Here is a 26986-nt window from a genome sequence, read left to right as displayed (position 1 = left end):
ATAATTAGATTTGATAGCATGATATTGGTTTGTTTCACAATGTGTGTAGCAAAATGATGATTGAATATACACGTTCGTCACGCAATGGTCACCACAGTCAGGCTAATTAACACGTCTACCGTCCCACAGAGCCACGAAGCGTTTGTGTGCTGAGAACACCTGTTTTTGAGATACGTGACCTGGGTATTCGATTACTGTGTGCTTTTGTGTGAAGGTGTGCTACTGACGACCTCAGTCTCTCTGACCTGATGGTCTATCATTTTTGCCACAGGAGACACTCTACAGAGAGGGGCTCCCAGCCCTGCGTGGATGTCCCTACACGGCTGTGCCTAGGCTCGGGGGCCTGTCCCCGGCGGTTGTCGGTGTCTTTCTGCAGATACACTGCCCCAGTGCCCTCCCGTCTCCACAGGCCAGCCCCGCTCAGGGGTCCTATAGTCCATTGACTGTCCCAACCAGCAGACCAAAACTCCAGTGAGATGGAGGGTGTGTCTGCCCATGCGTGTGTTAGAGAACAAAGCCCCTCATTCTTCTACTAAAGCTCTATTTCCTATCTGACCACCTTTCTTTGTGTGCCTCCTATGGGAATATCTTCTCCAGAGCAGAGTCCGATCATCTCAGACTCTCGGAGGCAAGGCTGACCCAGCACTGTCCACTTCCACCGTCTCTGTGATTCTTGACCTTTGGATCATGAGCCTGGGACGTCAGACTGACCTCTACTTCTGTGGCCCCTCGAGCTGTATAATGACGGAAATACCATAAATCACAGGGTTTTATAAGCTAGTGAAATAAAGTCAGAATTACAAAAGAAATTTACATTTGTTGTGAAAGCAAGGATTTGTCGGGTCCATCAATATTGTCACAGTGCCATCTAATGGAAACATGAAATAAATGTATACTTTAGAAAACTAAGAAAATGGAGTTTAAGAAGATGATGAGATAGCCTATCAAGTTATCAGAAGGTACTTTTTCTCCATATTTGTGGTTTCTCCACAAAAATTGTGATGCATGTGTTTCAAGTGATTATAATTTCAATTGGATAAGGAAATACACGTGGACGTCACCCACATTATTTTTCTTTTAAATCACCATGAAAAGATACTTCAAATGTTTATTTCTGCTGTTTTCCAAAACATATAAACATAGAATTCAAAATTTTCTTCATAGTTTACAAAAGACTAGAAATGAAAGAAACCCTTTAGTAATTTTGAAAACTTTGCTTTAGGGAATATCATAATTTCATTTAGGGTAAAATGGCATAATCATATATAGTCTTAAATAACTTTTATAAGAAGTAGATTTTCAAAGACATTGCAAGAGATCTGGAGTGAGTTTAGGAAGGTCTCCCTTTGTGGATTCATTAGGTAGGTGACTATTTTCAGATGAATGTTGCAAGGGCCATCTGTCCACAGATTTTTATGAAGTCTGATACGCCTCTGCATTGTTAATCTGTCCCGAACCCCCACATGGTCTGTGTGACATTGAATAAAACATATAATGTGCAGTTGGGTTATTTGTAATTTTATGCCACTTTCTTCTCATTTCAAAGGACATTTCCTGATTGTTTTTGATGTTAAAGTAACGGTGTTAATCTGATTATGTGTTCCAATGTCTCTCATATTATTCTGTCACTCAGGACGAGAACTCCGGGTCAACTGTCTCTACGTGCCTCGACTTCCCACAAGTGAAAGACGTTCCGTCAATCACTGGGACAAGACTCCTTGACCAAGCACACTGTCACTCTACCATTTCAGTCCTAAACAAGGCACATTAGCAATGGAGCTAAACACGTGAATCTGGACACAGCTCAATCGTAACATGAAATTATATTATTTTTCATGCACTCTCACTGTAGTGTTCCGATAATCACTCCTTCTATTGCTATATTACATAAAAAAAAAAATCCCAAATCCTACTTTGGTATCTAAACTTGCTTACACATTAGCTCGCTCAACAAATTTCATTTATCATCATGATGTGCAGACAAGACAAATAAGATACAACGTTTCCAAGGAGTTCAAAGGTGGATGCTAGAAACACTGAAAACTGCAGAAGGAAAACAACAGGTCATTAATCCAGTTGTATCATTATAAAAACAACAACAACAACAACAACTTTGTGCCATAACAAATGTAAAGACTTCCTAGACCAAGATAATCTGAGGCCTCTGGAAAATCTCTAGAAATTAATGTTTTGGTTTTTCAGAAATACTTTTAATAAAAGCATCCCAACTCTATTACTTAACGTCACTACCATTTCTACTCCATAATAATTTAGCATGTCAATCAGTGCTTTAAACCTCAGATGGTTCAAGCCTGTGTTTCCTTTAAAATAAAACCCACGGAAGCAGCACATCGAAGAGAATTTGCATCACGTCTGCCTGATACGTTCAGGCTGACTTCATTTGTTAACCTGTGCAAGGCGTATCTGTTGATTTTTATCTTTCTTCCCAGCACTAATTTCTCTCTCGTCAGATTCCTTACAAAATACAACTCAATTCCACTCTAATCTCCTAAACCCGATGCTTGATCCCGTAACTCCTGGGGTAAAATGTGTTCCTTTCAACTTGTTTCAAGTTACATTTTCATCAGACATTTTCTGGTGTTTTGGAAAAGCATTGTTAACATTTTTTTTTTAATATCAGCATTATATATACTTCAAAGCGAATCCTGGTGTTTCCTTAGTTTGATATGGTCAGACTTTTCAGATTCCCCGGAGTCAGCGTTCGGTTTCACAGCAGAGTTCACAGGTTGATCAGTGGCGAGAGACCCTCATGCAAAAACGTTATTTTGGGGGCTCAGGAGCTGAGACAACATACGTGACGGGTTGAGGGAGTGCAGTCACATGTCACATGTCACATAGCGCAACCTGGAGAGGCAGCTGCGGGCTCAGGGAACCGTCACGTTCTCCTGGGTCCTGCTGTAAGAAATCTCCAAGAAAACAGCACGCCTGCTTAGAAGACGCTGTGGGCAATGCCCCTTTTCAAAAATCATCCAAAGGCAGTAAATTAAAGCACAGAGCCTTCCCGACAACGGCTCACTCCCAAATAAATACCTGGGTAAATTGCCAAAGGCCTGTGGGAGGCAGAGCTTTGGTAGTCTTCTTAAAAAAAAACTGGTCCTCTCCACTCTCCGGTGGACATGCTCCTCGTGACCTGGCCATGAGAGAATGTGCCAGACAGATCCGCACGAGATCACCTCCGAGTTGGTTGGTTTGCTTGTTTATGGTGGTGAAATACGCTCAACACAGAATTTCCCGTCTTAACCGTCTCTCCATAAATGGAATCATGCAGCGTCTGTCCTTTGGTGACTGGCTGCTTTCAGCGTAATGTCCGCAAGGTCCATCCGGGTTGTAGCGGGTGTCAGGACTTCCTTCCTTTTTAGGACTGGGTAGTGTTCTGCTGAGTGCACATACTACGTGTCGCTTATCCGTTCGCTCATCTGTTGCTGGACATCGGGGCTGCTTCGCGTTTTAGCTGTTGTGAATAACAACACCGCTATCCGTAAGGCAAGACGTTGAAGATAAGTGATATGTGGTCGCGGTCTGCAGAGCAAGCAATCAGTGTATGAGCCTGGAGACATGGAATGACGCACATACGAATTCTTCCCAGGAGCTTTTCTTTTCAAGGAGGCTCCAACCCAGTGCAGAGCCCAAGGACACGCGTAAACTCATGACCCCGAGACCCAGGACTGAGTCCAACACTTAACCGACTGAACCACCCAGGAGCCCCTATCCCGGGAACTTGTCTCATCAAACCCACGATGTCCCAGGGATTCCAGGAGGGAAAAAGTAAAGGAAAATGTACTAAACAGAGTACAGGGTAAAGCTACAGGAACAGTTAACCTACGTACGGGTGACTCATTCAGAATCCGACGCGGGAGGCGCCCGGCTCCACACCAGCAAGGTGTGAAAAGGGGAGGCTGGGAGGGTAGGTTTTCCACGGCCTTGCTGGGGGAGCCCCGGCTGCAGTGAGGGTGTAAGGTGAACGCGGATCTCTCACCTCCAGAGCGAACCATCTGCGTAGATCGTGCCCGCCCGGGTAGCTGTGTGCACGCGGCTGGGGGACACCACACCCAAACGAGGAAGGCTTCCTGGAGGAGGTGCTGACTTCGAGCTCAGCTCTGAAGGATGGGGAGGAGTTTCCCAGAAAGGCAAACCTTATTTGGCACAAACCAGAATATGCGAAGACCTTACCATAAAACAGAGCAAATTGGACAAACCACCAGTTAAATGCGGCTCATGTAGAATGTTCTAGGTGAGGAGAGATGCCCCTGAAAGAGACAGCAAGCAGGGTGGGGGGTGTCGCAAGACGCCGCGAGCCATGCAGAAGAGGGCCGCCTCCCCTCTGGCGGGGGAGGCGCGCCGGAGGGTTAGTTTAAGCACACAAGGGCCACGCCGAACTTGAAATTTGGAAATGTCATTCTGTCCGAAGCGAAGAGAATCGCTTAAGGTTTGCAGAATTGGGAGAAGAACCACACTTACGAGACCACGGTTGCAAAGACGTCAGTGACAACAGAGGCCACATAGGCAGGGGAGCAAGAAAACCGGACATCTAGGGCACTCACAAGGGTCTAAGTCCTGGGGATCCAGTGAATATGGCAAAGTGGGGGGGAGGGGTCCGAGGATCCTGGGAGTCTGGAGAGACAGAAACTGGTGATGGCGCGCAGAGGACAGAAGACGGAAAGATGAAGTTACTTGCCCCCGACGCTTTCCCACCCTCGCATCCTTCGAGGCACACAGGTGGACAAGTCCTACAGGAGAGGGCTTGCTGGGACTGCAGGTCCTGGAATTTCCTGCACAAGGGTCAGTTATCTCCAAGGAAACAGGGAATTTGCATTTAAGAGAAAAGTTTTCATGCTTTCTTCCATCCCTGACCCACCGAGATGGATCATCATGTCCCTGTTCCTACATCGGTGCTGGGCTCCTCGTGGGTGCTGGGTTCCTCATGGGTGCTGGGTTCCTCATGGGTGCTCAGTTCCTCATGGGTGCTCGGTTCCTCCTAGGGTGCTGGGTTTCTCGTGGGTGCTGGGTTCCTCCTTGGGTGCTGGGTTCCTCGTGGGTGCTGGGTTCCTCCTTGGGTGCTGGGTTCCTCGTGGGTGCTGGGTTCCTCCTTGGGTGCTGGGTTCCTCGTGGGTGCTGGGTTCCTCCTTGGGTGCTGGGTTCCTCGTGGGTGCTGGGTTCCTCCTTGGGTGCTGGGTTCCTCGTGGGTGCTGGGTTCCTCCCTGGGTTCTGGGCTCCTCGTGGGTGCTAGGTTCCTCGTGCATGCTGGGTTCCTCCTTGGGTGCTGGGATCCCCGTGGGTGCTGGGTTCCTCGTGGGTGCTGGGTTCCTCCTTGGGTGCTGGGTTCCTCGTGGGTGCTGGGTTCCTCGTGGGTGCTGGGTTCCTCCTTGGGTGCTGGGTTCCTCGTGGGTGCTGGGTTCCTCCTTGGGTGCTGGGTTCCTCGTGGGTGCTGGGTTCCTCCTTGAGTGCTGGGCTCCTCGTGGGTGCTAGGTTCCTCGTGCGTGCTGGGTTCCTCCTTGGGTGCTGGGATCCCCGTGGGTGCTGGGTTCCTCCTTGGGTGCTGGGTTCCTCATGGGTGCTGGGTTCCTCCTTGGGTGCTGGGTTCCTCGTGGGTGCTGGGTTCCTCCTTGAGTGCTGGGCTCCTCGTGGGTGCTAGGTTCCTCGTGCGTGCTGGGTTCCTCCTTGGGTGCTGGGTTCCTCGTGGGTGCTGGGTTCCTCCTTGGGTGCTGGGTTCCTCATGGGTGCTGGGTTCCTCCTTGGGTGCTGGGTTCCTCGTGGGTGCTGGGTTCCTCCTTGAGTGCTGGGCTCCTCGTGGGTGCTAGGTTCCTCGTGCGTGCTGGGTTCCTCCTTGGGTGCTGGGTTCCTCGTGGGTGCTGGGTTCCTCCTTGGGTGCTGGGTTCCTCATGGGTGCTGGGTTCCTCCTTGGGTGCTGGGTTCCTCGTGGGTGCTGGGTTCCTCCTTGAGTGCTGGGCTCCTCGTGGGTGCTAGGTTCCTCGTGCGTGCTGGGTTCCTCCTTGGGTGCTGGGATCCCCGTGGGTGCTGGGTTCCTCGTGGGTGCTGGGTTCCTCATGGGTGCTGGGTTCCTCCTTGGGTGCTGGGTTCCTCCCTCACAAGTTACGGCGAAGGCATTGCTCTGATGGTATCTAAACTCCCTTTACGTCTGCTTCTCAATCCACAACATCGAGAGGAAGAAGCTGTGGGTCCTCCGCGTCCTCCAAATGAGCCAACTTTTCTAATTACAGCTTTTAAGTCATTCTTTCTAAAATGTTCTCATTGAAAAGTCCATCGTTAAAAATTAAATCCTTTCTCCCCTTCAGCACTTTGTTGTTCTTGTCCAATGCCATTTGCAATTATTCCAAGTGTTGTTTGAAAAGTGCTTCTCATTAAATTAAGAGGCAGCTCCTTTAACTTGTCTACCTCCAGTTTATTAAACAAATCACAAAGGTACAGAATATGTTTTTCCAGAGGGGTTTTGGGGTTTGAGGATACTAATCATGAAATATGCATTGGAGAAGAGGTTCGGAAACAGTGCCCAATCTGCATGCAAAATCCCACACCGATAATTTCCACTGTCTAAATCAGATACAAAGTAATTCAGAAAAAGCAAAATAGGACAGCGAGCCACAGAGATCTTTCTTCAGGTGGCCTTCTGGGGCCCATAAATCAGTTCTAAAAATGCGCTCTCGGCTACAGCTTGGCGCTCTGGGTCGAAGACTCGAAGCATTCTTTTTACCAAATGTGAAAAAATACAGCCCAGTTTTAAGTTAGAGAGGAAAAGAAAAAGAACTTCGTGCTTTGAAATGCTTTGTGGTCCAGTTAGAATTCAAAACCGGTCTCGACAGTTACACTTTCTCCTTTGCTAGTACAGCTTGTAGCTGTCTTCAAATCCTCACTTTTGTGCCAAAATCACACAAATGCCGTCACCTATCGCGCACACTTCTATCAGTCCACGTCCCTGTGGATGATGTCTGCCCGGCTTCGGGACGAAACGTTACAGCGAATCACCTCTCGGTAAAGTTAACGATTACCCGCTTTCCTAGCTTGCAAACGGAAGTGTTTTCCTGACCTAATTAAACCCTGCGGTGACTTCTGATGGTGCCGATCGGATTTCCTGGGCTGCTCTCGCCACAGGTACCCTGGAACTCAAGAAGCTTGCTACCTACGTTTGGGGGGCTCCCCGCCAAACCAGCAGGACCCAGGCTTCTAGGTGGGCGGCTGAACAGCCACCCATTCCCCAAATGCACTGACTTTTGAAAGTTGCTGCCCTCGTATGTGAGTTTTCTTCACCGAAATCTAAGGCCGACTCAGTATTTCGCTAAGAAATTTGCTGTCAATGAATAAAGTTGCAGTAAGCTACCGACGTCGCGTTGCTTCATTCGTTTCGATCCTTCGATGTTCTCTTTCTTCTCCTTGACTGAGCCTGCTCAGAACCTCTCACGGTCCCCTCGCCCCCCACGCCTGTGACGGCATTTCGTGTCCATGCTGAGACACCGCCGTCCCCCTCCCGGGCCGCACACTCAGTGTGCACACAGTGGCCCAAATGCATCCGTGCTCCCCCCTCTTCATCCGTGCTCCCCCCCACCTCGTTTGTGCTCCCCCCTCCAATGCCCAGCGTCTATCGGCACTTTCTGACCCCTCCCAGACAGAGCTCATTTTCAACCTCATTCAAAAGTCAGCTCAAGTCCTATCACCCCTCCAGGGCCTTCCAGCCTCTTCTGAAGAGCCGTGTCTCCCCCCCCCCCCACCCCCCACCGTGAGCTCTCCCAGGACTGAGTCCCCCACCCTCGGGAGGACACCCAGAAGACAAGGCAATGTGGTTTGCCTTTCCTTCGGATGCACCCGCGGCTCGTGTCCAAGTGGGGACCGCACAGCCTGCGGCAAGCACCCGGCCGAACCCCCGGCACAACGCGCTTTTACTCCGTGTTAACCGGTGGAGGAAGAGGCAGCTGATACCCAGGGAGACAGCGGGGGAGATCGTGCAGAGCAGAACCCGATTATTCCCGCGTCATAGGACGTGCTAGTGAGTTGAGTCCCGCCTAACGTCTACGCCTCCCGAAAGAGCAGAGTGTGTTTCACCTCCTGGCACAGCTCTTTCCACCGAGGGCTTCATAAAGACCTTTGGACTTGACAGAAACAGTATTCCTTCCCATGTCTGGATTCTTGGATTTACCGTCCAACGAAGCGAGTGCTTCCATCGCTACGCAAGTAAAGGGAATGTTTCCCGGACCCACTGAGGACACACCTTCTCTGTGCCTCAGTTCCTCATATATTCACAACTGGGCTAGTGCCCCAAATCTGGCTGGGAACCACATTTGTCTTAGACACTGTTTAGAATAAAATACATAACCTTGACCCCCCCCCCCCCCACGCAGCTAAATCACCATCTGCAGTGTTGCAGTCAACAAAGCATTTCTTGAGATCCAGGCTCTAAGGTCATTCCAGAAGATAGAAGAAGGGACAAATGTCAACTGTCCTTTCCCCAAAAACCTTAGAGGTTAAGTGGGGCTGGGGGTGTTCATACAAATATATAGGTCAACACAACCCCCTGTGGCTCATCAGTACACAGGAGGGACATCCAATCCAGACCAGAGAGATGGGGAAATAGGAGGTCTTGGAAGGTTCCCCGGAGGAGGTGAGGTCTAGGTTGAACCTAAACTAGCCAGGAATCATCTAAGAGGAAAAGACTATTCCTAGAAAAAAAAAAAAAAGGTAGGGTATTCCAAAGTGCAGCAGTAAAAGAGGGCATGAAGATTCCAGGGAAAGAGAAAGAAAAACAAATTTGGAATAAATAGCATGGATTACCAAAGGTGGGCTGAGAGAGAGCTACGTCTAAAGAGAGACCTAGACGTGGGTCAGAGGGGCCGGGAAAGCCACGCGCTGTGGTTCTGGTTTACGCTGACAACGGTGTGAATCTGTACCAGGCTGTGGAGCCAAGAAGAGACACGCTGAGATTTGACTTTGGAAATACCGCTCTGACTACACAGCAGAGACCAGGTTAACCTATGTGTCCTCCCGCAGGCACGGGAACTCTTAGGACAATTGCTAGGCACTCGACGCAGTGCGCCGTGACGTTTGGAGAAGCTTCTCAGCACAGCGACGGAGTTCAAGCCACAGGTGAGAATGCAATTGCCCTGGTGGCCTTCACCGTGACATGGTGAGGATCGGGGTACAGTGGGCAGGGGAAAAAAACCTCAGCAAGAGGGCAGAGAAGGTCACCCTAGAGAGGCAGGTGGGAAATGACCTGAAATCAGGGCCATGGAACCTAAGAGTCTGATGCCATTAACACGGGTATCAACAACCCAATCAGGGCACACGAATTTATGTTTCTTGATCAGATACGTTTATCACTGTAAGTAAAAAGTTCTGAAAATTCAACAATTCTGGACTTTAAGAAAAAATGGTTTTTTCTCATTCATACACGTTTACCATCACAAATACCGAGTTTTAAAAATATGATTTCAATTTTAAAAGAGGGAAGTTATCTCTGTCAGGAGGTATGTGTTGAGCACACTCTTTGTACCTGTGTAGCTGGTGCTGGGTGTTCGAGATGTTTAAGGATTTGTCCTCTACCTTCAGAGAATCGCAGGGTGTGACCGGAAACTTCTAGGGATCCCCAGGGCTCGAAGATCACATTCTACAGAGACGCGGTCTGCACATGCTCAAAGGTCAGCTCTGTAAAGAGCCGTGAGCTACACCGGTGGGAAATGAGGACAGAGGCTGGAGGAAGCCAGGACCGACAGCTAGGGTCCTGGCACAGACACGATGTGTGGAGAGAGACCGAGAGAGCTCATTCCTCTGAAGTTGTGTGGCAAATCACACAGAACAAGTGTAGACATTGGTCCTGATCCTCTGAATTACAGGGCGGGGGCGGGAAGGCATGGTGTGCTTGGGCGGCTCACTGACCAACTCTTGGTTTCAGCTCAGGTCGTGATCTCACAGTCCGTGGGTTCAAGCCCCGCGTCGGGCTCTGTGCCGACAGCTCGGAGTCTGAAGCCTGCTTCGGATTCTGTGTCTCCCCCTCTCTCTGCCCCTCCCCCACTCACGCTCTGTCTCTGTCTCTCAAAAATAAATAAAAGTTAAAACAATTTTTTTTAAAAGAGGCCCTACTGCCTTAAAGCTTTTAAAGTTCTGGAGCAGAAGTTAAAGCCACTGCATTTTATGAATAAAGCCAAAACTGGCCTTCTCGTTTGCTGTCATGAACTTTTGACATCTTACAACATAAGCAATTGTGATGCGTTTGCCAATGATAGAGAAAAGAACCCCCCCCTTTTTTTTAACCTCCTGCAAAGCTCTCTGGCTAATCCCTAGAATTCTCCCAGGAAGGAAGGCTCCTGTCGCTGCTGATGGTCTCTGACCTCTCCTCCCTTTAACTTTGGATGATTCTCTCTTGGCAAACTGAAGGAGCACAACAGGGGACAGCCAGGGGACAACCACCCGGCAGAGCCGCCCAGGCGCACTTGAAACAGGGCACGGAGCCCATCCGCAGGGGTGCTGCCGGTGAGTGTCCTGCATTCATTGTGACGCCAGGCTGTGAAGACAAATTGACCATTGTGACCTTCTGTCTTCTGCCAGGAAGGCGGCACCAGCCTCCGAGCTCCGGGTCTTAAATCTGGCCTCAACGCAGAGGTCTGTGCTCCATAGGGTCTCTCCACTTCTGCATCATAGCTAACATTTGTACGTGTAGACAAGAAATTTTTTCGTATTTATTTTTGAGAGACAGAGAGAGAGCGCACGTGGGGAGGGGCAGAGAGAGGCAGGGAGCCACAGAATCCGAAGCAGTCTCCAGCTCCGAGCTGTCGGCACAGAGCCCGACACGCGGCTTGAACCCATGGACCGTGAGATCATGACCCGAGCCGAAGTTGGACCCTTAACTGACTGAGCCCCCCCCTTCGGCGCCCCCATTTCAGTACTTTGTCCCATCCCATAGCCTTGTGGTTGAGAACACAGGCTTACGGTTCAGAATGATCCAGAATGATCGGTGCTCAAACAGCGTGCAGGCGGGAGGCTACTGGAGGACTTGACCCCTCTCTTTTCCTCAGTGTGTTTCCACAAGCTTGGCCGAAGGAGTGGCTGGGGGAGAAGGCGGGACAGACAGACAGACCGAGGGAGGAAGAGTAGAGAGAGGGAGGGACAGGGAGAAAGACAGGAAGACAGGGGGTCAGAGGGAAAGAGCCAGCAGGGGTGGGGGAGACAGAAGCAGAGGGGCCCGAGGCCACGGAGGTCCTGTTCCAGCAAAACCCAGCGAGGCGTTGCACACATCTCTCTCTGGCAGTGGCTCTGCAGGGAAGGAAACTTGAACATACCCCTCAGAATACGAGGCTTTGACATAAAATTTATTTTGAGCTCAAGGTACTTGAAAAAGCAGCAGGTGCAAGAAAGGCGCCGTGACCCTCTCCTTTTTCTTCCCAGAAGCAGAGAGAAAACCCCACCTGGAAGATGTCTTCCCTATTCGAGAAGGAAGAGACCCAGTGAAGACAAGGACACGGTGCGGACGCTGTTCTGGGCAAAAGGAACCATAAGGTGAGCGCACAGAGGACAGAAAGAGCTCAAGCGTGCACTAAGAGCCCAGCTGGGTTTGCCACAAGCTGGCTTACGGCAAAGGGAGGCATGTCACCTTCCAGAAAGCCTGGGAAGCTTAGCAAGCTGCAGGCAGACAGACATCAGGCAGGAGCTGAAATGAAGTCCCCAGGGCTGATTCTCTTCTCCTTCCAGTAGGTTCTCTATTACCAGCATGCTCGCCTTCAGGGTCGCCAAGAAATAAGCCTAGCGGGTCTCCAATTCCCAGAGTTCCAGGCCGAAGGAAGCCACTGGAAACCTTCCTTCCCTTCCTTCCCTCAAGGGCCACTCCCAGGGGACAGGCAGCAGACCACCTCCAGCTGAACCCATTACTGTGTTCGCCGTCTTGGGTCTGGATCATAAGCTGGATCTCCAAAGCCGTGGATGGAGCCCCGTCCAGGCCAGAGAGAGCCAGCCCGTGGGAGGGGTGGGCTCCCCGTGTCATAATGGGGGGCGGTTGCTGGAGAAAGAAGTCTAGATGCTTCCAGAAATGAGAGGAGGTCGTTGTAAGTGAAGCGACGTGAGCAAATGGTCCAGTGAGCCTGGAGAGGTCCGTCGGAGACCCGGGAGGACCACGATTATGGCCAAGGTGCCCTATCCCGGGTTTTTCTTACTTCCTCCATCACAGTCACCAGTCAAGACCATGGACTAAAACGCACCAGTTGACATTCGTGCTGTCATCTCACTGGTTGCCAGGTAGCCGTTTCCCGTTGTAGGTTATAGATCCATATCCCCCCTTTTCTTGACCTAAACCGAACAACCAAATCTGCCAGATCTGTGTGGGAAACACGCGTGTGTCCCTGGTTGCGGTCAGGTGCTGTGCTTCAGGTCGACGGGTGTGAGAATACCCACGGTGTGAGCACCCGACTAGCGTGAGAAAACCCACAGTTAACAGTTGGGAGGTTGGGGTGGGGGTCTTCCTCCTCAGGCCCCCAAATTATTCTTGTCACCCACAGGCTGGCTCTTAATTAATTCAAACCTTTTATTTTATTTTTTTTTATTTTTTTTAATTTTTTTTTTCAACGTTTTTTATTTATTTTTGGGCAGAGAGAGACAGAGCATGAACGGGGGAGGGGCAGAGAGAGAGGGAGACACAGAATCGGAAACAGGCTCCAGGCTCCGAGCCATCAGCCCAGAGCCTGACGCGGGGCTCGAACTCACGGACCGCGAGATCGTGACCTGGCTGAAGTCGGACGCTTAACCGACTGCGCCACCCAGGCGCCCCTAATTCAAACCTTTTAAAACCGCCAAGCAGGCTTTTTACTCTATAATGAATAGTGCTAATACATGTCTCCGATCCTAAATAAATCACCCGCGTGTACAATCTTAACTGAAGGGATTTAAAGGACCCGGATCTCCTAGACATTTTTGTTTTGTTTTACGAACCTTTTGCAGTCTACCTTTATTTCGTGTATCCTAAGAAAATATTTGAGCCGTCCCCCAGTAGGTACCAACGAGTTCCCTTTCTAGGGAAGGAAATCACAAAGCAGGGTCACTGTCTCTTACATTAATGTACAACAGAAATACTGTAGGATTGTATGTGTGTATGTGTATAATCACATGCATAAATACTTTATATTGCATTTAAAGTACACATGCCACATGTTTTCTTTCTTTTTTTCTTTCAGGAGACTGTGAGAGTTACTTGATCAAAATTGAGTACATTCTTGAGAAACAAGGTTTAAATGGGTCTTGAAGTATATGGGTTTCGATAAATCCATGGAAAGATAAACATCCATGGAGGATATAAAGAATTAAACAATTTCTCCCAGTTGTTTTGGAAATATATCTAGATTCACATTTTGTTTAAGAAATGAGGTTATGTCACCAGATAGAGGTTAGGATTTCTTCTTTTGAACAGAGAGGAAGGTGAGTATTCTAGCCACTGTGACAGACCCATGGAGTACAGTTTTGAGTGACAAAGTCTGTTATGAGCTATTTCAGGATAAATTATTAACAGAGTGGCTTATATCTTAAGCAATTCTGTTAATATATCCTCCATAGTAATATCATATATATCTTAAACACATATATGTATATGTATAAGTTACATATATAAGTTATATGTGAGATATAACATACGTGATATCTTACACCTTAAGCAAACTCTATTAAAAACGAAGTGTCTAATATGTATATTCCAAATCCATACTGTCTGTCTAGGAGTGAATATTCTCTGCTGGAGATTTAACCAATCAGTAGCCTTGGGTCGGTATTTATAATGCTCTCCTCTACCAGAGGCGCCATCTACATAATGAAAAGGAACACAGGACTCACTCGCCCACCTTTGGTAACAGCTGGGATTTTGCACACGCATGAGGTGGCCGTCACGTGCAGTGGCACGGCCAGATCCAAGTCTCTTGGCTCCGCGTCTAAAACGCGCTGCGGATCAGGGCTGTGATTTTCAACTTTCTCAGTGAAATCTGGACACTCTGATGGGCGTTGTGTTTGGGCGGCTCTCTTGAAGGGATTCCGTTACGTGCAGAACTATGACACCTTTGTTTCGGTCCCTTCAGAACCATGCTGTTGCTTGAGGAGACCTGTGCATTCCCTTGGGTGACCTCTTTTGAACACTGGAGTCCAAATTCTTCGTGTTTGCGAATAAGCAGCATTCTTGGGTGCTGCCCTGATGGCACAGGCCAGGTCTCGCCTGCTCCGCCCCAGGTGGAGGGCTCACTGGGCTCACCGTCCAGTCACGCTGGTCCCTCTAAGCCCGTGTGTCTGCAGTTCATTCAAAAATAAACTCTGCCTACAGACGGAATCTGACAGCCGTGCCGTGAGGGCTTTGGGAAGTAGGCGTGATTTGTGAAATCCCACCTGAGAACCTCGAACATCAAAGGAGGGATGGCTGGCCAAGTGTGTGGGGTTTTTGTGAACCAGCTCCGGGTTCAGAGGCAGAGCGACCTGGGGTGACTTTTCCAACACCCCTGAGCCCGGGCGCTGAAAGCATCTCTCCCATGAGGTTGTGTGATGAATAAACGAGGCAAGGCACATGCGACGTCAGCAGAATGACAGGCGACTCACAGTGATGAAAAAGCGATTGTGCCGATGTAGTTGTACTTTGTTGTCTACTTCTGGCTACTGGCAAAGGCCGTAGCGGTCCCCACTCACGTTCAGGATCATCTGATTACGCTTCGCGGTGGAAACAAACAGTTAATACTTGCCCACGTCCAACAGATTTCCTACCGCATTGGAACTGGGGAGGGGGGACCCACTAAGGTCCGAAATTCAAACAGCTTTTTCCCTGGTATACAATTTGGTTTCTATCTACATTAGAAGGGGTTTTCTTAGCCACTATTTGGGGAAACTTCAGGGGAAAACATAATGCAGCACGAACAACTACAAAGGGCGGCTGACGCCCTTGGCATTGAACGGCTGCCTTTGTGGAAACTGGCGGGGTGTCTCCGAGTAGCACACACGTTCCTACTGCTTGTCTATGTCCTGGAAGCGAGGAGACGGTGTCATCTGCTGTGGATGCCCATCCGCGGCCCCGCGGCCGCCCCACGCACAAGGACGGCTCACGGCTAAGGCCCTCCCGGTGCACCTTCGCCACAGTGACGCGGAGCACGGGGGTCTTTGACAGGCTCTTGGACCCTTTGCATCGAAGTTATAGGGTCCATTACCTTGCGATTTTAATTAGTGCAAAAAATAACCGATTTTGTTAACAAGAAAGAAATCAATTTCACCGCAACACTGGTCGGGTATATTTGAAAAACCAGCACAACGAGGTAACTATGAAGACGCATTACCCTACCGGCACCAGGCACATGAGGGGCTTAATAAACGCTGTCTGATGCTGGTATTGTGTGATAAGAGGAAAAGTTGATAAGGCAGAGGAAACAATATGAGGCAGTGTCCTCGTCTGATTTTTCTGATGGATATCCGTTGCCTTTCTGCTGTCCTAGAAATGTAGCATTGAGCTGAGGCACTTAGGGTACCAGTGATCGTAACAGATCTCCGAGACTGAGCCTGATACGTGGCGTTCAGTTCTGGAGAGATCACAAATCTGGATCCCATTACCGAATTCACACATACAATCCCATGGAACTCCTCGGAACCCCGACAAAGGACGCCAGAGACAGCCGCCCAAGAGAGATCTGTGCCCGACTCCAGAGGCACGTGTTCTATGTACCACACACGGAGCAGTCCTTTAATCGGGATGTACCCTGTGCGATCATTTGTCTTTGGGCTGGACGTCAGCAACGCGTAAAGCACTATCATGCCTCCTGTGGATTTTGTGGCCAAAGCCACGCATATATTTATGAAGTACTTTTCCTACTAAGGTCGGCGTGTGTGAGAGTGTGTGTGCGTGTGTGTGGTTTTTGTTCACTGAAACCCGCCCCGTGTGTGCGAGAGTCATCAACAACGTGCATAGCCTCCCTACTTTGTGCGTCCAGAAGTGAGCCTCCACAGTGGGGCTGTCACACAGAAGACCATCAGGGAGGCGGTGCTCTGTCAGTAGAGGTCACCTGGTGTGTGCGCGACCTACAGGTGACGCTACAGGTGCGTGTACACGGCCGGCTGATGTGCTGGTTGGCGGCGTAAGAGAAGAAAGGATGATCAGATATTTCAAACTAACTCTAACACACTCTGACCACAATTAATACGTATGCTGGCCTTTGTTTACGACGAGTCACAGAAACGATCAGGGCAAGTCCTCGTCACCTCACCACTCCAGAAATGCCAACGGACTTCATAAGATTTTGGCCTTGAACACTGGCTTACTGACTGAATTGCTGTCTTTTCTCAATGCCGAGAAACATGCCACATCCTCTCTGAGGGTTGTTTGCACACGGACGGTGGGGTAGACACAGTAAGCCAACTCGGAAGCCAGTGGCGTGCCTACGGCCTCCACCCGTTGCCACACGACTCGCTCCTGGCGCCTGACGAGCCCTATCATTACACAAGGGGGCTTCGTGCACTCTCACCTTGTGCAAGATACCGGGGATGACGCTGTATGAGGACAGACACAAAGGGGAGTCTCGGAGACGTCACCCACGCAGCGAGGAAGGTGCTCTGCAAGGACCCCAAAGGGGCGGACTCCGGGCGTGATTAATGAGCTCATCTGTGTTCTTCCAAAATGTATCTTCATTCCTAGTGTGCACGTGAAAAACACACTGAATTAAACTAAAGTTGCAAACCCAGAGTTCAATGCCAAGAGGCTACGAGTAGCAGGTGTTGGCTGAGCTTCTGAGAAAGAACCTCCCTCTAAAGACGGGCAAGTGCGAACATTTCCGCACTTCCTGCCCAGGCGAGGCTCGAAGCTGCAGGGAAGGATCCGATCAAGGCTGCCCTCCGCCCTGCAGGGTCCTCTCAGCTCTGTGGGCCCCGGGCCTGACTGTCAGCAGTCCCGCCGACGCACGGCTCTGAGTTCAAGGACACCTTACTTCTCTTTGGTCACATTTTACAAAAACAGGAGCACGTTCTAAATACTCGGTTCTTTGGCAAAGTGCGTGAAGGCCAGAAGAACGCAAAGGATGGAGACAGGGGAGACGAGCGGACCGACCTGAGAGAGGCTGACACCTGTGTCCTGTCAGGGGCCACAGTGGCCTCCATACCACGTGGGACAAAGGGCCCGGGCTAAGAGCTCTTGCCTTTTATCGTAATCCCCAGAGGACGGGCTGAACCACGTCATTAGCGTAAGATACTCGCACTTTTACTATTTCGTTTGGGAAATGACCCAGGGGGAATCTGGTTCTGCAGTATCTCCATCAAATTTCTCCACAAACTTGTCTTCATAGGTAACAACGTCAGGCACCCAGGGGCTCAGTCAGTTAAGCGTCTGACACTTGCTCGGGTCATGATCTCACAGTTGGCGAGTTCCAGCCCCACGTCGGGCTCTGTGCTGACAGCTTGGAGCCTGGAGCCTGCTTCGGATTCTGTGTCTCCTTCTCTCTCTGCCCCTCCCCTGCTCATGCTCTCTCTCTCTCTCTCTCTCTCTGTCTCTCTCTCAAAAATAAATAAACATTAAAATTTTTTTTTAAAAAAAGAGAAAAGAAAAGTTCTGGACAAATGTGTCTCTTAGAAGCCCTTAGTGAAAGTCCTGGACCTCAAAGCTGGTGGCCCATGAGCAAGACGACATCAGGACAGAAGGGGGTCGTGTCCTGGGGACTTTCCTCGGCTCACTCCTTAGGGGACACAAAGGAAGTTTCACAATTGGAGCAAACTCTTCCCCAAGGAGATGAGGGAGGGGGACAGGGAGGGGGAGTGAGGGGGAGCATTTTTCCCCACAGAATTTAGTTTAGTTAAAAATACATGTAGAACAAAATTTGATGAGTACGTCTGAGGCCTCGCGTGAACCACTTTTCTGCATCCAATGACACTGAATCCGAAGGACAATTCGGTGTGACTGTTTTATAGGGACCCCTAAGAGGTCAAGTCCAAGGTCACAGAGCCACTTAGTAACATCCCCATGGTTTCCTTCCTGGCATTTTACCTCGAACATTAGGAAATATTAATTATTTGTCAATAGTAATATTGAAAGCAGAAAAGTGATGGACTTCCAGGGAAGACAGCAGAATAGAAGGCCCTAGGCTGACCACATCCTACAGACACAACTAGACAATCAGTGTAAATAACCCAGAAAATGGGGCGCCTGGGGGCTCAGTCGTTGAGCGTCTGACTTTGGCTCAGGTCATGATCTCTCAGTTCACGGGTTCGAGCCCCGCGTTGGGCTCTGTGCTGACAGCTCAGAGCCTGGAGCCTGCTTCCGACTGTGTCTCCCTCTCTCTCTCTCTCTGCCCCTCCCCTGCTCATGCGCTGTCTCTAAGATATAAATAAAACATTAAACAATTTTTAAAAATTGAATCACCCAGGAAAATGACCTAAGTTAAGGACGGCAGAATGGACTGTCCACAGCTGAATGTCGAGGAGAGGCTCCATCAAGGAGGGTGGGAAGGGCAGAGACAGGAGCCAAACGAACCCAGGGACAGAGTGCCAGAGGGAGGGACACGGCAGGTCCAGAGAGGGAAGGCAGCGGCCCTTACCCCAGGCCCCCCAGGCACAGGGAGTCCGCACAGCACAGACGATCACCCATGTAACATCTGGCTTTCAAAACCGTAGGGGCCTAATTTCGTGAGTTCTCGCAGTCAGTGGGGCTTAACCCCTGGGATTTACAAACCGGGAGGCTCAGCCCTGGGGAAGCCAGGAGGAGCCCACCAGCCCCACGGAGACATACAGAACTGAAGCTGTGGTTTGCAATACACCCGGGGTGTCGGGAAGGAGATTTGCTCGTTAATCTCAGAATGCGTGCTGGAAAGCCAGGTGTCTTCAGGAGACTTCTCCAGGAGCAAAGGAGCCACCCTGCACCATTTTCCTCGCCCGTCTCCCAGCACCCATCACCCACACCCAGCAGTGTGGACTGGCCAGCAGTGTGCTCCCGCCTCACCTTCTCCTCAGATGTGCCCCCTCCAGGCAGGCCTCGGCTCCGGGTCTCCACCCGCAGCACAACCACATAAATGCTGATGCCACGACCGCACCCCCCTGCAATGCGCAGACCCGCCTCCTCCAGTACGCCTTTGGCCAGAGCCCGTCTGAGTCGGGGCCACAAGCCCGGCAGGGTACGAGCATCCCTGACGGGCCAGCACCACTGCGAAGTGACTCGGAGAGTCAAGGGAGAGGGGACATCACCACACACACACCTGTCCAGCCAGGGCCCCGGCAGGGGGCTGAGGGGGGGGGTTTGGGGGGCACACCTCTGGTCTGACTGCGGGGCCAGCCCACCAGTGAAAGCTTCACAGGGAAAGTGTGCTGCCATCTGGTGCTTCTGCATCTCTGCAAAAGCCTCGTCTGATCAACTCAAGCCCCAGGCAGCCCCAGACTGTCCCACTGCCTCCGCAGGGACCAAGCCCCATCCACTAGAGGCAAAGAGAGCCACCTCAGATGGCAGGACTCAAGGCAAATGAGGCTTAGCCACGAGAATAGAGCGCCAGCTACACACTCCTGGAAACGCCGGGTTCTGGTGAACAGGGGCCACCGCACTGCAGAGCGCTTCAAGACCTCTTTTTCATAAGGTCGTGGCTTTCAAGGGCAGGGGCCGTACCTGACTTTCCTAACACAGAGAAACTGACACAGAGGGTGGGACAAAATGAGAGAGCAACATGTCCCAAATGAAAGAACAGGGCAAAATCACAGCCAAAGAGTTAAATGAAATGGAGACAGGTAATGCACCAGATACAGAATTTAATGTAATGATCATAAAGATACTCGTGGGACTTCAGAAAAGAGTGGAGGAGCTCAGTAAGACCCACAATGAAGAGATAGAAAACAAAAAAACAGAAAATCAGAAATGAAGAACTCAATGGCTGATGTTAAAAATACACGAGAGGGAATGAACAGTAGACTAGAGGAAGCAGAAGAATAGATCAGAGATCTGGAGGACACAGTAAGGGACAGCAAGCAAACTGATCAGGAGAGAGAAAAGGGAATAATAAAAAATGAAGAGAATTCACTACCATCAACCATAATAGCATTTGCATCACACAGATGTGAGAAGGAGAAGAGACAACAGGGGGCTAAAAATGTTCTTGAAGAAATAATAGCTGAAAACTTTCTGAATCAAGAGAGGGAAACAGAAACCCGGATCGAGGAGGCATGAAGAGGCTCCAAAACATCAACTCAAAGATGTCCACCCCAGGACACACAGTAATTAAAATGGTAAAGAGTGGTATAAAAAGAATTTTAAAAGCGGCAAGAGAAAAGAAAGCAGTTGCGTACAAGAAAAGAAAGCAGATGCCCATGAAGCTATCAGCATATTTTGCAACAGAGATTTTGCAGGCCCAAAGGGAGTGGCATGATATATTCACCGTGTTGAAAGGGAAAAAGTCTTCAGCCAAGGATGCTCCATCCAGCAAGGTCATCGTGCAGAATGGAAGGAGAGAGAAAGTGTCCCAGACAAACAGAAGTTGAAGGAATTCAGGTGCACTACACCGGCCCTACCAGAAATTTTAACGGGGACATTTGGAGTGGAAAGGAAAGAACATAAGTGGGAGCAAGAAAACTAGGAAGCAGAAGAGCAGTAGAATTAAGTGTATCTATAAAAATTAGTCAAGGGATTCACAAATGAGTGACACCATGTACCTAAAATGTGGGAGCAGAGGCATAAAGAATGTGTTCAAAAATTGAGTGACAATCAACTTAATATAGACTGCTATACGCAGAAAATATTATATATAAACCTAATGGTAACCACAAATGAAAAACCAGGAATAGACATGCAGAAAATAAAGAGAAAGGAATCAAGTACACCACTAAAGAAAGCCAGCAAAGCATGAGAGAAAAGATCAAGAAAGGAACAGAAAAGAGCTACAATAACCATCATAAAACAAGTTACAAAATGGCAGTAAGTACGTACTTATCAATCATTACTTTCAATGTAAACGGTCTAAACAGTCCAATCAAAAGACATTAAGGTGACAACATGGATAAAAAAGCAAGACCCAGCTACATGCTGCCTACAAGAGACTCACTGCAGACGCAAAGACACCTGCAATTTGAAAGTGAAGGGACGAGAAAGCATTTATCACGCAAATGGAAGTTAAAAGATAGCCAGGTAGCAATACTTACATCAGACAAAATGGACTTTAAAACAAAGATGATCATAAAAGGAACAATCCAGCAAGAATATGTAACAACTGTAAATATTCAGGCATCCAACATGGAAGTACTTAAATACATAAAGCAGCTAATAACAAACATTAAGGGTTGTTGATAATAAGGGGGTAATAGTAGGGAAATTTAACACCCCCACTTACATCCATGGATCATCTAAGCAGAAAATCAACAAGGAAACAATGGCTTTGAATGACACACTGGACCAGAAGGGTTTGAGAGATGTAATCTGAACATCTCATCCTAAAGCAGCAGAATACACATTATTTTCAAGTGCTCATGGAACATTATCTAGAATATCTCACACGTTTGGCCACAAAACAAGCCTCAACAAACCCAAAAAGATTGAATCATACCATGCATCTTTTCTGACCACAGCACTATGAGACTAGAAATCAAACACAGGAAAAAAAATCTGGAAACAGCACAAATACATGGAGGTTACATGACATCTAACTAAACAATGAACAGGTCCACCAAGAAATCAGAGAAAATCAAGAGATAAATGGAGACAAATGAAAATGAAAACACAATGGTCTAAAGTTGTTGGACAACCTGGAAGAAATGGATAAAGGCCTAGAAACATATCATGTCCCAAAACCGAATCAAGAAGACATAGTTAATTTGAACAGACTAATTACCCGCAATGACATTGAATCGGCAATCAAAAAACTCCCAACAAACAAAAGTTCACACCACATGGCTTCTTAGATGAATTCTATAGGCCAATACCTCTGATAAACAGAGATGAAAAATCCCTCAGCCAAATATTGGCAAACCGAATCCAACAATACATTAAAAAAATACATTCACTATGATCAAATGAGTTTTATTCCTGGAAATGCAATGGTGGGTCAGCATTTATGAATTAGTCACTGTGATACATCACCTCAGAATGACAAAAAGATAAAAACCACATGATCATTTCAATAGATGCAGGAAAAGCATTTGACAAAGTACAACATCCATTCATGATAAAAACTCTCAGCAGAGTAAGTTTAGAGAGAACATAATAAAGGCCATACCTGAAAAACCCGCAGCTAACATCAGCCTCAATGGTGAAAAACCAAGAGCTTATCCCTGAAGATCAGAAACAAAATAAGAATGTTCACTCTCACCACTTTTTTCAGCGTGATACCGGAAGTCCTAAACACAGCACATTGGTAACATAAAGAGAAAAAACGCATCCAAATTGGCAAGGAAGAAGTAAAACTTTCACTTTGAAGACTATATGAAACTGTATATGGAAAACCCAAAAGACTCCATCAAAAAACTTCTAGAACGGACACATGAATTCAGTTAAGTCGCAGCATACAAAATGAACATACAGAAATCTGATGCAAGTCTATGTACCAATAATGAAGTAGCAAAAAGAGAAATAAAGAACAATCCCATTGACCATCATGCCATAAAGTATAAAATATCTAGAAATAAACTTGAGCAAGGATAAAAACCTGTACTCTGAAAACTAGAAAACACTGATGAGAGAAGCCGAAGAAGACACAAAGAAATGTTAAAACACTCCATGCTCCGGGATTGGAAGAACAAATATCGTCCGTTAAAGTATCTGTATTATACAAAGAAATCTACGCATTTCATGCAATTCCTATCAAAATACCGACAACATTTTCCACCGAACTAGAACAAATAAGCCTAAAATTTGTGTGGAACCACGAAAGACCCCAAAGAGCCACAGCAAACTTGAGAAAAAAAGAACAAAGCTAGAAGCATCACAATCCCAGATTTCAGGATACGCTCCAAAGCTGTAGTAATAAAAACAGTATCGTACTGCCACAAAAAGAAACACATGCATCGGGGGCGCCTGGGTGGCTCAGTCGGTTAAGTGTTCGACTTCAGCCCAGGTCATCATCTCACGCTCCATGAGTTCAAGCCCCGCGTCGGGTTCTGTGCTGACGGCTCAGAACCTGGAGCCCTGCTTTGGATTCTGTGTCTCCCCCTCTCTCTGCCCCTCCCCTGCTCTGTCTCTCTCTGTCTCAAAAATAAAAATAGAAACATTAAAAAATTTTTAAATAAATAAATAAATAAATAAATAAATAAAACACATGCATCAATGGTACAGAATACAGAGCCCAGAAATAAACCCCAAATGATATGGTCGGTTAATCTGCAGCGAGGAGGCAAAAGTACGCAATAGGAAAAACATGATCTCTTCAACAAATCATGTTAGGAAAACCGAACGACAACACACAAAAGAATGAAACCGGGCCCCTTTCTTCCCTCGTATACAAAAATTAATCCCCAATGGATTAAGGGCCAAAATGTGAGGTCTGAAACCATAAAAACACTAGAAGGAAACACAGGTAATTATTTCTGTGACATCAGCCATAGCATCATTTGTCTAGCTATGTCCCCTGAGGCGAGGGAAACAAGAGCAAAAATCAACAGCGACACTGCGTCTAAATAAAAAGCTTCTGCACGGCAAAGGAAACAATCAGCAAAACTTAACGAAAAGACAACCGACTGAATGGGAGAATGACATCTGAGAAAGGGCTGGTATCTAAAAAATATACAGAACTTATACAAGCCAACACCAATACATACATACATACATAATCCAATAAAAAATGGGCAGAAGACATAAATAGACATTTTTCCGAAGAAGACATCCAGATGGCCAACAGACACATGAAAAGACGTTCAGGCCAACGCATTATCAGGGAAATGGAAATCAAAGCCACAGTGAGCTATGAGCTCAGACCTGTCAGAATGGCTGAAGTCAAAAACACAAGAAACAAGTGTTGGTGAGGAGGTGGGGAAAGGGGAGCCCTCGTGCACTGTTGGTGGGAATGCAAACTGGTGGACGTTGTGGGATCAGTATGGAGGCTCCTCAAGAAGTTAAAAACAGAATTACTGTATCATCTGGTAACTCCATTGCTACGTACTTGCACAAAGAATACAAAAACAGTAATTCAAATGAAGTTAGGTGCACCCCTATGTTCACTGCGACATTAGTTACAAGAGCCAAGATATGGAAGGAACCCAAGTGTCCGCTGACCAATGAACGGATAAAGAAGATGTGGTGTGCATGTCCAGTGGAAAAAGAACGAGAAATTGCCATTTGCGACCGCATGGATGGAGCTAGCGAGTATTATGCTACGTGAAATAAGTCAGAAAAAGACAAATAGCACACAATTTCATTCATATGTGGAATTGAAGAAACAAAACAAATGAACAAAGAAAAAGGACAGACAGACCAAAGGATAGGCTGTTAACTGTAAAGAACAAACTGATGGTGGCCAGAGGGGAGGCGGTGGGGGGGTGGGTGAAGCAGGCGATGGGGATTAAGAGGGCAATTATCTTTTTTGTTTTAATTTGTTTAACGTTTATTTATTTTTGAGAGAGAGACCGAGATAGAGACAGAGAGACAGAGTGTGAGCAGGAGAGGGGCAGAGAGAGAGGGAGACACAGAATCCGAAACAGGCTCCAGGCTCTGAGCAGTCAGCACAGAGCCTGACGCGGGGCTCGGACCCACGAACCGCGAGATCATGACCTGACCTGAAGCGGGACACTTAACCAACTGAGCCACCCAGGCGCCCACGAGCACACTTATCTTGATGAGCGCTACATAGTGTCCGGAAGTGTTGAATCACAACATTGTCGACCTGAACCTAACATAACAGGACACATTAATTACACTGGAGCTAAAATCTTTAAAGAAAGAAAGCAGAACATTATTTTTAAGGCCCTCGGTAAGTATTGTGTTGCAGTTGATGAAGGGATTCATGAGTCAGACTACCCAGGTGTGAATGTCGGGAGCTCACTGGCTGTGCAAGCTTTGACATTTTACGCGACTTCTCTGTGCCCCAGACGCCTCAGCTGCGCCACGGGGAGAGTACTGAACGTGTGTCACACGTGATCATCCCGTGACCGCTTGTAGCAGCATCTGGCACATACTTCAAGTCTGTGTGTGTGTTTCGGCAGTGGTGACGCTTCCTGTGTTTTCTCATTACTCTCAGATAACGGAAGAATGAGATGTGGGAAGGTGGCTTCCTGTAAGTGATGGCTGATAGACTTGATCTCTTACACACTTATAATCGCTCTATAGAAAATCACGCACAGAAAAAGACAATGGAGAACTTGTGAAAACAGATGTACTATTCACAGTAAGACAGGGTTATTTTCTGTGATATGAAAAAGAAATTTGGGGCACTTGGCTGGCTCGGTCGGTGGAGCGTGTGACTCTGGATCTCGGGGCTGTGAGTTCGAGCCCCACACTGGGTGTAGAGGTTATTGAAGTTTTTTTTAATCTTAAAAAAGAAAGAAATTTACAAAGGAAAGAGAACCGGCACCCTCCTGGAAAACTGCGTGAGGGGTGGGCATGGGCCGTTCTAACCTACAAGACGGCACGGTGAACAAGCACCAGCCTCAGTCCTACACCCAGGCAAGCGTTACGAGATGAGATTCATCTCGTCAGCGCTCATAGCCACTAAGGCTTTGAGGGATCACTCTGGGGTTTGGTGGCAGGACCCTGATCTCTCTCCCTCTCACACACCAGGTGGGCGAACGCTGCGGCCCGGTGACGCTGATGGCAGCGTGGAAGCACCACCCCGCCACCCCCTTCTCCCACGGCATCTCCAGCCCTAACCGAGTGCCCCCAACAAACGCTCATGGTCCCGGCCGATTGCAGGAGGGACCATGTTCATCAGAGCGTTATTTCGAGCGGCAGAAAGCTATTTAAAAAACTTTAAGTAAGCCACACTGTAACAAAGGCACACACGTAAGAAATGTCGTCTGCCTTCACATGGACTACTAATCTAAGAGGCTGAAGCGACAGAGGATGTTCAGCAGCACGAAATAGAGACCACGTGGTTTCAAGGCTGCCTGCCCAGGAGACAGTCCTGCAGAGCAGATCAGTCTCTGGGGAGCCTTTGTCCGGATGCCGGAGCTCAGCCTGGGAGCTTCCTCCTTGTCCCGGTCCCCTGTGAGCACTGTCACCAACGTCTCCGCCTCCTGCTCTCCAGTCACATCCGTGTGGATGTTCGCCATCGCTGCTGTGACATAGAGTCCATTTCTCCTGTTCTCCATGCCGAGGAGTCGGATCCACTAAAGGAACGGGTTTTACAGTCGCAAACCAGCAAGGCCGTGGCTCCGGCCCGCCGGGAGCCGTCGGGTCTGTCTGGGTGCACCTGCTCCGGGTCCCAGGTGGGGCCTGGAGCCACAGCCCCACCTGCAGGACCGCGGGATCCCGGGACACTGCCCTCGGCAAGTCTGGGGGCAATTCCTGCGCTAATGTACTCATTTCTTTTTACCTAGTTAAAATTATTAGTACGCCAACACTTTGCTTTCTTTGGGGGGGCCTTTAGCTGGCAACATGCTTTATATTTCAAATGAAGTCTTATTGCTTGAACGAAACTTTTTTTTAATATTTAAGTTTGGAAAATATTTTCCCCGAGGAAGAGGTAAAGAGTGGGTCCTGTTATCCGATCAGCCATTCCGCATATACACGAACACACACACACGTGCATAAAACAAAGGTTCTGCACCAAGAGGTTGACAGAGTAATACCTGGGTTTTGAGACTAAGTACAATTGTAGTGTGTGACTGTCATTCTTTTTTTTTTTTTGATGTTTATTTATTTTTGAGAGAGAAACAGAGATGGAGTGTGAGTGGGGGAGGGGCAGAGGGAGTGGGAGACAGAGAATCCGAAGCAGGATCCAGGCTCTGAGCTGTCAGCACAGAGCCCGACATGGGGCTTGAACTCACAAACTATGAGATCAGGACCTGAGCAGAAGTCAAATGCTTGACTGACTGAGCCACCCAGGTGCCCCTACAACATTTTTTTAAATTCTTGCATAGACTTCCA

The 26986-nt window shown here is 48.3% G+C and overlaps 2 long non-coding RNA genes across 2 annotated transcripts; one reads left to right on the top strand and one right to left on the bottom strand.

Moving 5' to 3' along the window:
- Window positions 1–10604: 10604 nt before the first annotated feature.
- LOC122237815 lies at window positions 10605–14032 on the top strand. Its single transcript, XR_006216459.1, has 3 exons — window positions 10605–10671; window positions 11407–11517; window positions 13717–14032. It is a non-coding gene; the product is annotated as an uncharacterized LOC122237815 (long non-coding RNA).
- Window positions 11310–11879, bottom strand: LOC122237816. The gene is made up of 2 exons (XR_006216460.1): window positions 11612–11879; window positions 11310–11496 (listed from the first exon to the last, which is right to left on the bottom strand). It is a non-coding gene; the product is annotated as an uncharacterized LOC122237816 (long non-coding RNA).
- Window positions 14033–26986: the final 12954 nt, after the last annotated feature.

This window comes from Panthera tigris, chromosome B1 (assembly GCF_018350195.1).
Source record: "Panthera tigris isolate Pti1 chromosome B1, P.tigris_Pti1_mat1.1, whole genome shotgun sequence".
NCBI classification, from domain to species: domain Eukaryota; kingdom Metazoa; phylum Chordata; class Mammalia; order Carnivora; family Felidae; genus Panthera; species Panthera tigris.
This window is presented reverse-complemented; position numbering and strand designations above follow the sequence as displayed.